Source organism: Loxodonta africana, chromosome 18 (genome assembly GCF_030014295.1).
Source record: "Loxodonta africana isolate mLoxAfr1 chromosome 18, mLoxAfr1.hap2, whole genome shotgun sequence".
Classification (NCBI taxonomy): Eukaryota; Metazoa; Chordata; class Mammalia; order Proboscidea; family Elephantidae; genus Loxodonta; species Loxodonta africana.
The window spans coordinates 71,678,942-71,693,256 of record NC_087359.1 but is presented as its reverse complement, the minus strand read 5'-3'; the positions used below and the strand labels follow the sequence as shown (position 1 = coordinate 71,693,256).

Genomic DNA, 14,315 nt, shown 5'->3' with positions numbered 1-14,315 from the left:
CTTACTACGGGGGCGTGTCTGGTGTCTGGCCTAGGCCGCCCATCCGCAAGGCCCGATCCTTGCAAGGACAGACGCACCGGAGCGGGGGGCTGCTTCCGAGATGCTTGCAGGCTCCGGGGCGTGAAGCGCAGGATGCGCTGGCCCGGCCCGCACCTCACTGACACTGCCCGGCCACCAGGTGGCGCCGCTGAGCGGAGGGCGCGGCTCAGGCCCCGCCCCTGCGCCAGCCCCGCCCCCAGGCCGCGGCCCCGCCCCTGCCCCACCCCGGGTCAGCCTGCCCGCCGGAGGGGCGGGGCCTGGGCAGATGCCGGCACTTGGCGCGAGCCTCCAGGCCCGGCGCGGTGGTCGTGACTGCAAGCAGCCCTGCAGGGAGTCGCCGCTGGAGAGGGGCTGGGCGCCCGGCGGGGACTGCAGGTGTGTGGCTGGGCGGTGGGCGGCCGAGGGGGCATGGGTGGGGGCTCAGGGCACAGCCGAGCAGGCTGGGCACCGTCGGGGGACAGTGGGCGCTGACAGGAGCGGATGCCCGGGCGGCTGGACAGATCCTGCGGTCTTCTGGCCCAGTGGGGAGGGTCGGTAAACCGCGTTCCCGGTGATTCCGGAGGCGGAGGGGCGTCCCGAGGACCGTGCCTTGCTGGTAGGTGACCCCCGCTGGTGCCTCTCTAGGTAGGTGACCTCTCGCTGGCGCCTCTCTAGGTGGGTGACCCCCGCTGGTGCCTCTCTAGGTAGGTGACCCCCGCTGGCGCCTCGCTGGGTAGGTGACCCCCGCTGGTGCCTCTCTAGGTAGGTGACCCCCAATGGTGCCTCTCTAGGTAGGTGAACCCCGCTTGTGCCTCTCTAGATAGGTGACCTCTCGCTGGCGCCTCGCTAGGTAGGTGACCCCCACTGGCGCCTCCCTAGGTAGGTGACCCTCGCTGGTGCCTCTCTAGGTAGGTGACCTCTCGCTGGTGCCTCCCTAGGTAGGTGACCTCTCGCTGGTGCCTCCCTAGGTAGGTGACCCTCGCTGGTGCCTCTCTAGGTAGGTGACCTCTCGCTGGTGCCTCGCTGGGTAGGTGACCCCCTCTGGTGCCTCGCTGGGTAGGTGACCCCCGCTTGTGCCTCTCTAGGTAGGTGACCTATCGCTGGTGCCTCGCTAGGTAGGTGACCCTCGCTGGTGCCTCTCTAGGTAGGTGACCCCCTCTGGCGCCTCGCTGGGTAGGTGACCCCCGCTGGCGCCTCGCTAGGTAGGTGACCCCCTCTGGCGCCTCTAAGCGACCCACAGCTTCCCGCATCCTGCACAGGCCGCTCTGTGTCATGCGGTCCAGGAGACTGCGCCCCTCTGGTGGGAACTCTTGGCGAACTTTGGCATCAGGGGTCCTTTGGCATCAGAACCTGGGAGTCGTGGAAGTGCCTGCCTGAGGCGCCCGCCTTTGGGCCTCAGCTTGCCCCTCCCTAGTGAGTGTGGGACCTCCAGAGCGTGGCCGCTGTTCTAGGGAAGTGCACGCTACGCGCTGTCAGGGGGTTCGTGTTTACACCCCGGTGTCTCTGCGTGACTGTGTGTGTGCACGCGCACGCGCCGGCCCGTCCCAGGGCTGGGGTAAGTTGGCAAGGAGTTCAGGTCAGTAGGAGGAAGGAGATTGTTCAGTGGGAAAAGGAAGGCGAGGTGAAAGCAGCAGGAAGTGGTACAAAATGAGTTAACAAGCCTTCGCGCAGAGAGCAGCGGTGGGTTGAGGCAAAAAGAGGGCTGAAAGTAGGACGAGTTGGCCTCCAGGGTCCGTCTGGATTGCCATTCTCTCTCCCTCCCTCTGCCCTCGGGAACACCTGCTAAGAGCCTGGTTCCCAGAGCTGTCTGCACTTCCGGCTCTCCCAGAGTGCCCCGGACCTGCAGCGCAGTTTTCCAGGAGTGGGGTCTGGAATCTGTATTTTTCTAAATTTGTTGTATGCTCCTTAAGTGATGATGCTGGGGCCATTTCTTGGGAACGGTGTGTGATAGGGAAAGGAGACCTACCTTCCAACCAGGCCTAGCCTGTGACCTTCGGCATCTTACTGGCACTCTCCCATCCCACCCTGACTCCTATCTGTAAAATGGGCTCTAATCCCTACCTCACAGGGCTGTGTGGAAAATTAAAAGTGTTGAAAGCAGCTGCACATGGGAGATCCTTTACGGATGTTTGCAGAATGGAAAGGGGGCATCCAGGGCTTACTTACTTCCTGAGTGTGACCACAGTGGTGTGGTTGTCAGCCCAGGGGCTGTGGGAGACAAAGAAGACAGTTAGGATGGTCAAGCTCCCTCTTCCTGCTTCGGGATATGCTCCCCTGCTTTCTGAGGCACAACTAGTCAGAACCGTGGGGGCAGGAAGTCTTGGGGTCTTTGTGTACCAGGCCTTGTTTGCGTTTTCCAACCAATCAGTTGCTGTCAAGTTGAGTCCATGCCATGCATGTCAGAGTAGAACTGTGCTCCATAGGGTTTTTAATGGCTGACTTTTGGGAAATAGATTGATCGTTGGGCCTTTCTTCCAAGGTGCCTCTGGGTGGACTCGAACCTCTGAACTTTTGGTTAGCAGCAGAGCATGTTAACCGTCTGCACCACCCAGGGCCTCCTATTTGGCTTTGAGGACGCCATTCCCTTACCTCCAGCTTAGGTGAGAGATGATTGTTTTCCCTCCCCAAGCTGCAGTGGAAGCAGGCCGCCTCTGCCTTTCCCGCCTCCCCTTCCTCCTTCTCGTGCACCCTTTTCTGTCTCTTTCAAGAATAATAGGGTGGAAGTTAAATGGTTGCGCTGGGTGAGAAGCCTCTTTGGGGTTGATGGAAGGGTGATGCTGAGAAGGCAGCAGTGAAGGAGGCTGGAAGCTGGAGGCTGATCCACGGTCCCAGGTCAGTCACTGCTCATGGGGCCTGCTGGCCTAGAAATGACAGAGGACCTGTTTGGCCTCAGCCGTAGGTGTGGTGAAAGGCTGGGTCAGCTTCTTAAATAAGGAAACTTCTGGAGCAGAAAGATAGAGTGATCACTGGCAGGACAGGAAGAGGTATTTAATTTTATTTTGGAGCCTCTGGCATAGATTGAGGAACAAAGAAAAGACTACACCTGACTCCTGCCCAAAGGGAAGACGAGACATTCTCACAGCAAACATATGTTTCATCTTAGGATATCCCATTGACTTGAAGATGTACATATTTTCACATTTTAACAACCCTGAAATTAAAAAAAAGCATCTTAACAATCTCTTGCTTCTTGCCTCTTACAATTATAATAAGCAAAAAAACCCAAAAAATCCAGTTACCATTGAATCAATTCCGACTCATGGAACCCTGCGCCCGCCCACGTGTCAGAGCAGAGCTGTGCTCCATCAGGTTTTCAATGGCTGTAATCTTTTGGAAGTAGATCACCAGGTGCTTCTGGGTGGATTCAAACCGCCAACCTTTTGTTAGTAGCCCAGTGCTTAGCCATTTGCCCACTCACAGACTCCTGACCCCCGCAGATACCAAAACCCATAGATGCTCAAGTCCCTTATATAAAATGGAGTAGAGTTTGCATATAACCTACGCACATCCTCCTGTATACTTTAAACCATCACAAGATTACTTATAACACCTAATACAATGTAAACGCTGTGTAAATAGTTGTTATACTCTATTGCTTAGGGAATAATGACAAGGAAAAAAGTCTTTTTTTCTGAATATTTTCTGTCCGTGGTTGATTGAATCTGTGAATGCGGAGAACCTGCGGTTACAGAGGGTATAATGTTGCTGTCGAGTGCTGTTGAGTTGATTCCAACTCAGAGTGACCCTGTGTGACAGAGCAGAACTGCCCCATAGGGTTTTCTTTGCTGCAATCTTTACTGAAGCAGATTGCCAGGTCTTTCTCTGCAGAGCCGCTGGGTGCGTTTGAACTGCCCAGCTTTTTGGTTAGCAGCCAAGCGCTTAGCCATTGTGCCACCAAGGCTCCTTTACAACGATAATAGACAGTGGTATTTCTTTTCTAGTGGCATAAAATAATGGTGTATCTTACAGTCGATGGCATCTTGGATTCTCTTAAGCACGATATATTTTACAAATCTCTTTGGATGCTTTAAATGTACGCAGGTACACACAGAATTATATCATTCCTCTAGGTGAACTTGCTTGCATTAGTTTTTTAGTAGCTCTCCCTTGTAAACACCGAAACTTTTCATTAAAATCATTTAAAGGAAATCCTTGTAAACTGTATGATTTAATAACTTTCTGAAAATATCAAATGGTTCTAGCCTGCCATTCTCCTTTGTACTTTGGGTCTGCTCAGGATACATTTTCTGCCCTTTCTCTTCCATCCTTCTGTTCGTTGTCCTGCCCCTTTAGTTATGATTTCATGGTGTTGGGCCCTGTCTAGGTACTTCGTGTCCTTTCATCTTCACAGCCACGCTGTTGTCCCATTTAGCATATCAGGAAACTGAAGGCCAAGGCCGCACAACTAGAATGTGCCAGAGCTAGGCTGACTCCGGCGTCCGCTCTTAACCAGAGAGAACCAAGCCCGAGGGGCCGGCGAGAGCCCCTCTCCTGGGTGTAAAGTGCATGCCGTATGGGACATGAATTCCCTGTGGGACATGAATTGTGGCTCTTCACACGCCTTTTTTTTTCCTTCTAGGTTTGCAGCCAGGTTCTGGATCGTTGAGGTCATCAGTTTCTAGACTTCTGGGTAATTGAGATATGGCTGTAGAAAGGTGCAGCCGATAGGGATAGGTGGGTGGTGGCTGATGAATGGGAAGCAGTGTGTGACTCTCTTGGCACAGAGTAGGTAGTGAGTCCCATCCTGAGTCTACTGTGCTACCAACTCAGGGGCTAGGTTTTGGGCTTTAGAGTTTGGTATCAACAGGAGATTCCTGCCTCATCTCCTGATGCTCCGGCTCCCTGAGCTCCTGCTGCTGCCTGAATACCAAAAAAAAAAAAAAAAAAACCCCAAACCCGTTGCCACTGATTCTGACTCATAGCAACCCTGTGGGACAGAGTAGAATGCCCATCGGATTTCCAAGGACCGGCTGGTGGATTCGAACTGCTGACTTCCAGACGATTTCAGACCCCTGTGCCTTTGCATGTATGGTTCCTTTGGCCCAGATTGTGCTTCCCTTCTTGCATCTGCCTGGTGAGCTGCGAATTCCTCCTTCACTGCCCAGCTCAAGCCTCATCCTCTGACATCTTCCCCAACCACATCCCTACCCCTGGCACTGACCAGCCCTTCTTCGAAGTGTCCTCACCTTGCGCTTGGTGTCCTCCTCCCATAGCACGAGCCCCTGACATACAGGGTCTGATCAATGACTTGGCACAGCTGTGGCTTGCTCGCCGGAGCCACCTGTGTGGCTGTTAAGGTGCCACCAGGAAAGTCCCCTGGTTCTCCTAGGCAAGAAGTCCACGCACCACCCGTGGAAGCTGCCCGAAAGCAGGAAGGGTGTGGAGGGCAGAGTGGGGTCAGGAGGGAGTGGTGAGCTTTTCATTTTCGTGTCCTCAGAGACTTGTTGTTGTTGTTGACCTAGGCAAATAAGCTCGTGTGGGTTCCTTGTGGGGTGCAGGGCAGGCGTGAGGGGGAGGGTGGCTTCCAGGTCCCTCTCTTCTGTGGAGTCAGGGGGCCTTGTGGCTGTCTTATTATGCCACTCCTGCCCAGGTGACCTCTGGCAAATCCGTGCACCTCTCTGGGGTCAGTTTCCCCACATATAAGATGGACGCGTTGCGCTAGAGCCTCCCTGTTCTAACATTCCAAGCATTTGCTTGGCGTGTTTGTATCGAGCACATTTCTGTGTGCAAGGTGTGGGCAAGGCTCTGAGCAAGACAGACAATATTCCTGTCCTGTCTAGTGGGACAAACACCAGACACATGTCTTATTCAGTTACAGTTGTGAGAATTGTGGGGTACTGTGAAATGATGCAAAGGGGCGGGCCCTAATATAGTCGGGGGTTAAGGAAGGGCTCCCCTAAAGAAGTCATATTAACTTGAGACTCGAGAGATAAAAAATAGAAAGACAATAATAATGATAATAATAATAGTACCTAACATTTGGTAGAAGCGCTGGTGGTGCGGTGGTTAAGAGCTACAGCTGCTAACCAAAAGGTCCACAGTTCAAATCCACCAGGAGCTCCTTGGAAGCCCTATGGGGTGGTTCTATTCTGTCTTATAGGGTTGCTATCAGAAGTCCAGATCCTGATTTTCTGTACCATGCTAAGAACTCACCTGTTCAGCTCCCACATTCTTTTCATTCAAAGTAATCTACCCAAACTATGAAGTCTCTGCAGCTGTACCACTGGGCTTTTGGTCTGAGCATTTGTTCCTGGATGGCTCAGTGGTTTTGACTCCTGTCAGGATCGTCTGCACCTAGGCGTTTCTAGCAGCTTGTGAGGCAACCAGCCTCCTTCTCACTGTGTGTTGGTTTTCTGCTTAGTTAGATTGCATCTACACCCACGGCTCTTAAGTGAGGATTTCAAACTCTCTCTAGATAACAGGCCCTCTGAAAACGGATGTAAGCTATAGATCATCTCTTTCTCCACCCCCAGAAAGGCGTGAGCGTGCGCACACGTACAGACATACTCACACAGACACGCACATGCACAGACACACATACACACACACACACACAACACATATATGCACACGTACAAACGCGCATACTCAGTTTCTCCTCTCTCTCTTTCAAAGTTTTGCATGAAGTTCCGGGGTCTTCTCAGACCTCTGAAGTCCACGAAGCAACCCAGGTAATCACCGCTGTTATAGAAAACAGGACTTTCCTCATGCCAATTTCTTTCTCTAACACCCAGCTCAACTCCGTTATCAGAGGCAGGCTGGTGGTGGTGACGGAGAACGAAAGCCTGCAGACTGGGGCAGAGGACCCTGTGATGTACCCGTGAGACTTCGTCTTGCGCACTGGGAGGGCCAGCTCCCCGACTCCTAGCCAAGCCACTGCAATGCTTACACTTTCTGAATTTCTCATCAAGGCCCATTTTCAAGATGAATAAAGAGCATTACTTTTGCAAGTGGAGACCCTTCTGCTGTGTCCTGCAACCAGGTTTAAGGTTAGGACTGAGAAACAAAGAAAATGTATGTTTGTGTCTGTCACACCCCACAGCAGTAGGAGTTTCTCCAAGGGGGCAGGGCACAGGTAGGATTCTGAAAACAGAGGCAGTAAAAGCCAAGGGAAAAAAAGGTTCCCCTCCCCCCATTGGTTGAAATGCTCTTTTTAATATTTTATTGTGTTTTTGGTGAAAGCTTACACCGGAAATTAGGTTCTCATTTAATAATTTCTATACACGTTGTTTAGTGACATTGGTCATTCTTCACAATATATCAACCTTCTCATTATTTCCATTTTTGTTGTTTTGCTTCCATTAATCTAGCTTCCCTGTCCCCCTTAGCCTTCTCATCTTTGGTCTGGGGTAAATGTTAACCATTTGTTTCCATCTGCGTGATTAGTTTGAGGAGCACAGTACTCATGCGTGATATTGTTTATTTTATGGGCCAGCCTGTCATTCAGCTGAAAGGTGACCTCTGGGAGTGGTTTGGCTTCCAAGTTTAAAGAGTATCTCAGGGCAGTTGTGTTGGGGGTTCATCTTGTCTCTACCCATCCAGTAAGTCTAGAGTTTTTTTTCGGAATTTGAGTTTTGTTCTACATTTTTCTCCCATTCTGTCTGAGACCATCTATTGAGTCCCTGGTCGCAGCGGTCATTAGTGGTAGTCGGGTACCATCTAGTTCTTCTGGTCTCTAGGCAAGTGATGTCATTGTTTATGTAGACTACTGGTTCTTGTAGACTAGTTTTTTCTTTGAGTCTTTGGTTTCCTTCTTTCTCTTTAGCTCCGGACAAGTAGAGACCAGTAGTTGTATCTTAGATGGCTGCTCACAAGCTTTTAAGACCCCAGATGCTACCCACCAAACTAGGATGTAGAACAGTGTCTTTATGGACTATTTCATGCCAATTGACTTAGTTGCCCCACGAGACTAAGGTCCTAAGCCCTCAAACCAAGTAGACCAATCCGTGAGGTGTTTGGTTGTGTCTAGGAAGTATCCATAGCTGTGCCACCTATGTGCTATATTTTGTACTTGAAAATATATGCAGCACACATAAACATGGATACGCATATGCCTACAGTTACTCATATATGCCTTCCTGTACGTATTTGTGCGTACTTATATATCATGTATCTGTGCTAGCAAGCACATATTTTTTTAGTTATTACTGTGGTTGCAAAATTGTATATCCGCCCACATAAATTGTTCATTGACGTTAGTTACATTTATCACAGTTTGTCAGCGTTCTCTTTAATCGTGTCTGTACCCTTCTATTTGTGCTCAAACACGCGCCTTTACTATGGTTGCGCTGTGCTCAGTACTTCCACGTTCGGAGCCACATTTCCCATCCCCATAAGTAACAAGAATCAGACAAGGCTTTATTAGGGAACTTAAATACGGAGATCAGTGCCAAAAGTCATGCGACGGACAGCGAAGCACCAAGAGTTCTCCGGGTAGAGGTCTGTGCACAGTGGTGAGGACTGGGTATTTATGTACAGTATCGTCTAAAGCTAACGTGTAGGGAGACAACGTGCCTACGTGCAGAAGAGTCTACACAATGATTAAGGAGGTTGTTTTTGTGCTAGTTGATGTCGTTCAATTAATGTTACCAGGAAGTCAGGTGTTTGGTATGTTTTTCCTGGCCCAGGTCACTACTCAGTAAGGTACTCTGGTTCTCTCCCAGAGTCCTTTGTGGGCAGAATCCATCTTGTATTGTTCAGGCCCTCTCAGGGTCCGTACGTGTGAAGAGAAAAGGCCCAGGAATCAGGGAGAGACGGCCTTTGCTGTTTCTTTACCACAGACATTTGTAACTTCCCTGAGATCCAAGTGTCTGGCATGAGGTTGGGGCTTCATTTCTTTGATGTGGTCTCAGTTCTTGAGAACCAGCGCCGTGAGGTAATGTGCCACACATTAAGGAAGCGTTCTTCAATTCCTCATTTCTAAGAAATTTTAAAGCATGAATGGAAGTTAAGTTTGTCAAAAAACTTTTTTAGCGTCTATCAGGAGATTTCTGTATTCTTTTGCCTTGTGATACATTTACGTGATAAACTACACTGCTCACTTCCTTACAGCAAGCCCTCCTTGCAGCTCTGGAATAAACTCAATTTGGTCAAGCTGTTTTATCCTTTTGGTAGAGTGCTAGGTTTGACTTGCTGTGATTCTTTTTAGGATTTTGCATCTATACTCATAGGTAAGTTTGGCCTATGTTTTCCTTTTCTGTGCTGCTCTTTTCAGGTTTTCATATGCTAGGTTTCCAAAGTGGTTTTAGAAACATTTCATCTTTTCCTGCACCCTGGGACAGCTTATAGAACAAGGGAATAATCTGTCCCTTGAAAGTTGGGGGAATGGCTCTGGGCTTTACGTCCTTTACTACTGGACCCTTATCCTTACACTCCCCATGCCTTCCTTTTCTGTTCTCTCTTCCTCAGCCCTCCCAGATACATACTTATCACCTCAGCGGTCCCAAGCTAAACCTGAGAGTCATCTTTGATTCTAAGTCTCCAAGACCCAGTCACAAAGTCCGATTAGATAGTGGCTGCCATCAAATTGACTCCAACTCATGGTGAACTTCTGTACAACAGAATGAGACGTTGCCTAGTCCCGTGTCATCCTCACAATTGCCAGATGTTTGAGTCCATCATTATGACTATTGTGCCAATCCATCTCACTGAGGATCTCCCTTTCCCTCTCTGGCCCTCTGCCTCACCAAACATGGTGTCCTTCTCCAGCAGTTGATCCTTCCTGATGGCATGTCCGAAGCAAGTGAGTCAGACGATATTCCGTTATGATCCCTAGGATTCCCACTGGCTTATTTTCAGACGTAGATCACAAGGTCTTTCTTCCCAGTATGTCTTTATCTGGAAACTCTGCAGAATCCTTTCCAGCAGGTGAAAAGTGACTCTCCTGGTATTTGAAATATCGTAGCATAGATTCCAGCATCATAACAACATACAAGCCGCCACAGTACGACAAACTGACAGATGGGTGGTGGGAAGTCACACTGGTCCTTACAGTATATGCCCTTCAGTTTATAAGCAGACCTGTTTCCATGCTGAGTAGGTCAGATCCATCTGGAGTGCAGTTCAACTCCAGGTGCTGCACTTAGTGGGGATGTTGATAAACCATTTTATACCCAGAGACTATAACCAAGTTGGTGATGGCATATAAGAAATGATTAAAGAAATAGAGATGTTTTTCTCTGAGAAGAGGAAACAAGGGGTCTAACACCTGTCTTTGGATGCTTGAAGAGCTACATCCTTTGGAAGAGGTAAAGACCTGCTCCGTAGGGGTCATTCTCCAGGGTAAAATAGGGACCAGTGAAGAGGAATGACAAGGAAATAGATTTCAGCTCGCTGCAGGGATGAGCTTAGGGAAAACCAGAGCAGACTGACAATGGAATGGGTGCCCTTGTGGTAGTGAGCTCCACCCCAGGGGAGGTATTCAGGGAAAAATACATGGCAGATGTTGTAGGAATGATAGCCATGAGAATGGTGACTGAGAGATAGTTAGTCTGAAGCTCCCTTCCTAAGAGTCCTTAGTTCTCTGAATCATAGTGGCCACATCTGACTGACTGGGATAAAAACTGGTTCTTCTGAGAATATACTTTAAATTTAAAAAGCTCGGTGGCCTTGGATAACCAAATCCCAAAGCTGGGCAGTCCCCTCAGAAATCTCACAGCTCTGTTTCACAGCTCATTTCCTCAGAGCAAGAGCATCTTGGTGGTTAGAAAACCCTAACCTTCCATGGTGAGAGCCCCTGGTGCCCCCATGGGACTAGGAGATCCTCGCCCACATCCTGGGCTGGGGCAAAGGACTTGTTCTTGGCTCCTTCTGACATCTGGTGAAATTAACTAATTGGGCCCCACTTCAGAACCACCTTCCTCTCTGGGTGTCCCAGATAAGCTCTCGGGCCAAGCTGCCCAAACCCCAAGTTGAGCAGTAATTCATGGCCTCTTGTTCTTGGGGTTTTCAAGCTCATGTTTCACAGAGGCCTTTGCATTTTGCATTAGCTTCTCTACTAACATCTTGGGAGTTTCATTTTGAGAAAGCTGAAAGCTCGGAGCTTTCCTTGGACTGTCACTGTGCTTAGGAGAGCACAGGGGGCTGCGGTGTGATGTACAGGCTATGGGATGGGGATGAGAGATGTGTTCTTCAGTCCTGGCAGCCCTCTTATTATCATCTCTTCTCTGGGCCTGCTTTCTCCTGGAGCAAATGGACTTGAAATCCTGACATCCTATGAATTTTCAAAGCATGGCCTCTGAGTGTAGACTTGTAGGAGCTGCCCTGATGGGCTGAACAGAGAGAGGACCTGCTCCTTTCCCCATGGAGCCTGCCTCATAGCAGGACCCTCAGTGACTAGGACCACAATGGCAGCTATCCTACGCTCTAGCCCATCCTCCTCTTTTGGCTGGTTTCCTTCAAGGTCATTACTGGCTTTGCAATGACAGATTCCAGTGGCTTCTTTGCAACCTTCATCTTTCTTTGATGTTTCTGTAGCATTTGATGTCCACCACTCTCACCTTGTTGGCTTCTTCCTTTGTTGGTTTCTGTGATAGTCTCTTCTGGCTCTTCTACCACCTACATCTCCTGTCGTCCCTTTGCTGACACATGGTCTTGCCATGCCCGGATATGCTTCTCTCACTCACTCAAACCTTTGTCTCCAGTTAAGTGCTGGTTGTTTTCACTTGGATGCCCAATTGCAACTTAAACACACACCCACAAACTAACTGTTGCGCCACAAAGCAGCCTTCCTCTACCAACTTCCCCATTTCTGCCTCTGGTGAAACCAGACTCCCAGTCTTGAAGCCTTGGAGTCATCTCCAAGTTCTCTGCCTCCTTTGTTCTCCACTCTCCAGCACACTTTGATGCTGCTTCCTTTCTCCATTGTTCTTACTCCTCTCACTTCCCCATTGTTCTCTCTGCCACTCAGTTCAGCTTTCGTCACCATATGCTTGCTGGTGGCCTTATGGGCCACAGTCTCTTCCTCACTTCACCAGGAGATTCTTGTTACGAAAACTCCTTTTGTCACCATGTTCCCCTGTTCAGAAGCCTTTGACGCCACCTTTTACCACATAGGGAAAGTCCAAAGTCCTTGGTCTTCTGTCCAAATTTCTGAAACCTACTCCCACTATTTTCTCCGTGAAATCTTCTCCCAGCCAGATTGCCTGACTCAGTTTCCCCAAGACCTACTGTATGTTCTTGCCTCTCTCATCCCTTTCCTGTGGAGGAACATTCCCAATCACTTGGTTCAGCAGGGGCCTGGCATCTGATGTGTTCAAGCAATGTTTGTTGATCTCGGAGAACATCTAGCTCAACTGGCATAGCATAGTTTATAAAGAAAATGTTCTATATCCTACTTTGGTAAGTAGCGTCTGGGGTCTTAAAAGCGTATGAGCAACCATCTAGGATATATCTATTGATCCTACCCTGTCTGGAGCAAAGGAGAATGGAGAAAACCAAAGACACAAAGGAAAGATTAGTCTAAAGGACTAACGGACCACGGCTACCACAGCCTCCACCAGACTGAGTCCAGCACAACTGGACGGTGCCAGGCCACCACCAGCTACTGCTCTGACTGGGATCACAATAGAGAATTCCAGACAGAGCAAGAGAAAAACGTAGACAGAAATTCAAACTCACAACAAAAGACCAGACTTACTGGTCTGACAGAGACTGGAGAAACCCCGAGAGTGTGGCCCTCAGGCACCTTTTTAACTCAGTACTGAAGTCACTCCTGAAGTTCACCCTTCAGCCAAAGATTAGACAAGCCTATAAAACAAACAAGAACGCATGTAGTTCAATCATGTATATGAGACTAAATGGACACAGCAGCCCAAAAGCAAAGACAAGAAGGCAGGAAGGGACAGGAAAACTGGACAAATGGAAATGGGGAACCTGAGGTTGAGAAGGGGAGAGTGTCGACACATCGCAGGCTTGGCACCCAATGTCAAAACAATATGTGTATTGTTTAATGAGAAACTAATTTGCTCAGTAAACTTTCACCTAAAGCACACACACAAAAAGAAAATAAAAATGTTTGTTCATGTACTACTTCATAAATAAATAAAAACGTAAAGCAAACCTTCCCCACGATGATGCTAACATCCAAGCAGGCTTGGAGGGATCAGCCTCACAGATACAAAACCAGAATCCCACACAACCTCGTAGCAAACGAGCCCACAGTTCTGGCCTTCCACTAAGCCCAGCAGCCCCCATCCCCCATCTCTCAGTGCTGGATCGGGGACAGTCTCCTTTGTAACGGATGCAGGGAGATCAGGCCATGGTGCATGTTGCCCTTGTGGGTACCAAAGCCTGGCAAACACCACTTGGCACAACTGAACGCGATCGTAATGAACTGTACCATCAACTCTCGAGATACGTGTGGGACTGACTACATATCAGACATTTAGAATTTAAGGCGTGGATATGGGCTTTGCACATCATACCATGATTCCGAGAAAGGAAGGCAGGCGGGAGAGGTACTGAGGAGGATCCAGCCAGGGGGAAAAAGGGAAAAGAAGTGTCTGTTGAATGAATGATTGCTTGTTGAGCAACCAGCTGAGAGGAGGCCTGGACCTCAGCCATGGATGGCAGAGCACCCCATCTGATGATCTAGCAGGGTGGGCTGTGCACCATCTGAGACCTTTGTGGAGTTTAGTTGTCCTCCCCCTCAGGGACTGTGCCCACTAGGCATCTCGCTGGACTGGCCTTCTCTGGGCATCTGAAGGGACTTCAGATACCTGTGTCTTTGCCATCCAGTATTGGACAAGGCAGACATCCTCTTCTGGGATCCTTCAGACCCCATGAACCTCTGAATGGTCCTGGCAAACTCCTCTGCTGAGATCCCCCCCTCCTTTGGGATCCTCTTCTCACCCTCCAGTTTAGTCATATTAACATGAGTAGTTCTCGAAGTCCAACTGTAGGGGAAGCCCTGGGTAAACCTTCGCCAAACAAACCACTCCCAGTCTGGTGGCAGCTTTTTCAGAGGAGCCTGGGGAAGTGTCTGTTTGCAACGTGGTGTTTACAAGGCAGAGGGGCTTCCTGCCCTCCCTACCCAGCAGACTATGGGGCAACCAGGAGCTGTGTTTTCAGGAGAAGTTGGGCAAGAAGTGGTTGGGGGGTTTCAGGGAGTCCTTCAAAGATCCCCAGGGGGTGCCTAGCCTTGTCGATCTCTGGAGGAGAGCAAAGAGCTATAGAACTCAGGTTTTTAAATTAGGAGCAAGTAAAGTACAGTGGCCCTCGGTATCTGAAGGGATTAGTTCCAAGACCCCGTGGATACCAAAATCCGAGGATGCTCAAGTCCCTTATATAAAATGGTG

At 49.5% G+C, this 14,315-nt stretch overlaps 1 protein-coding gene across 2 annotated transcripts in view; it reads left to right on the top strand.

Moving 5' to 3' along the window:
* Nucleotides 1-305: 305 nt before the first annotated feature.
* Nucleotides 306-14,315, top strand: part of PIK3R5 (phosphoinositide-3-kinase regulatory subunit 5) — a 103,121-nt gene continuing 89,111 nt past the window's right edge. For both annotated transcript variants that reach the window (XM_064271772.1, XM_064271771.1), the window contains exon 1: nucleotides 306-414. The gene's annotated coding sequence lies outside the window, so the exon portion shown is untranslated. The remainder of the gene's footprint in view (nucleotides 415-14,315) is intronic.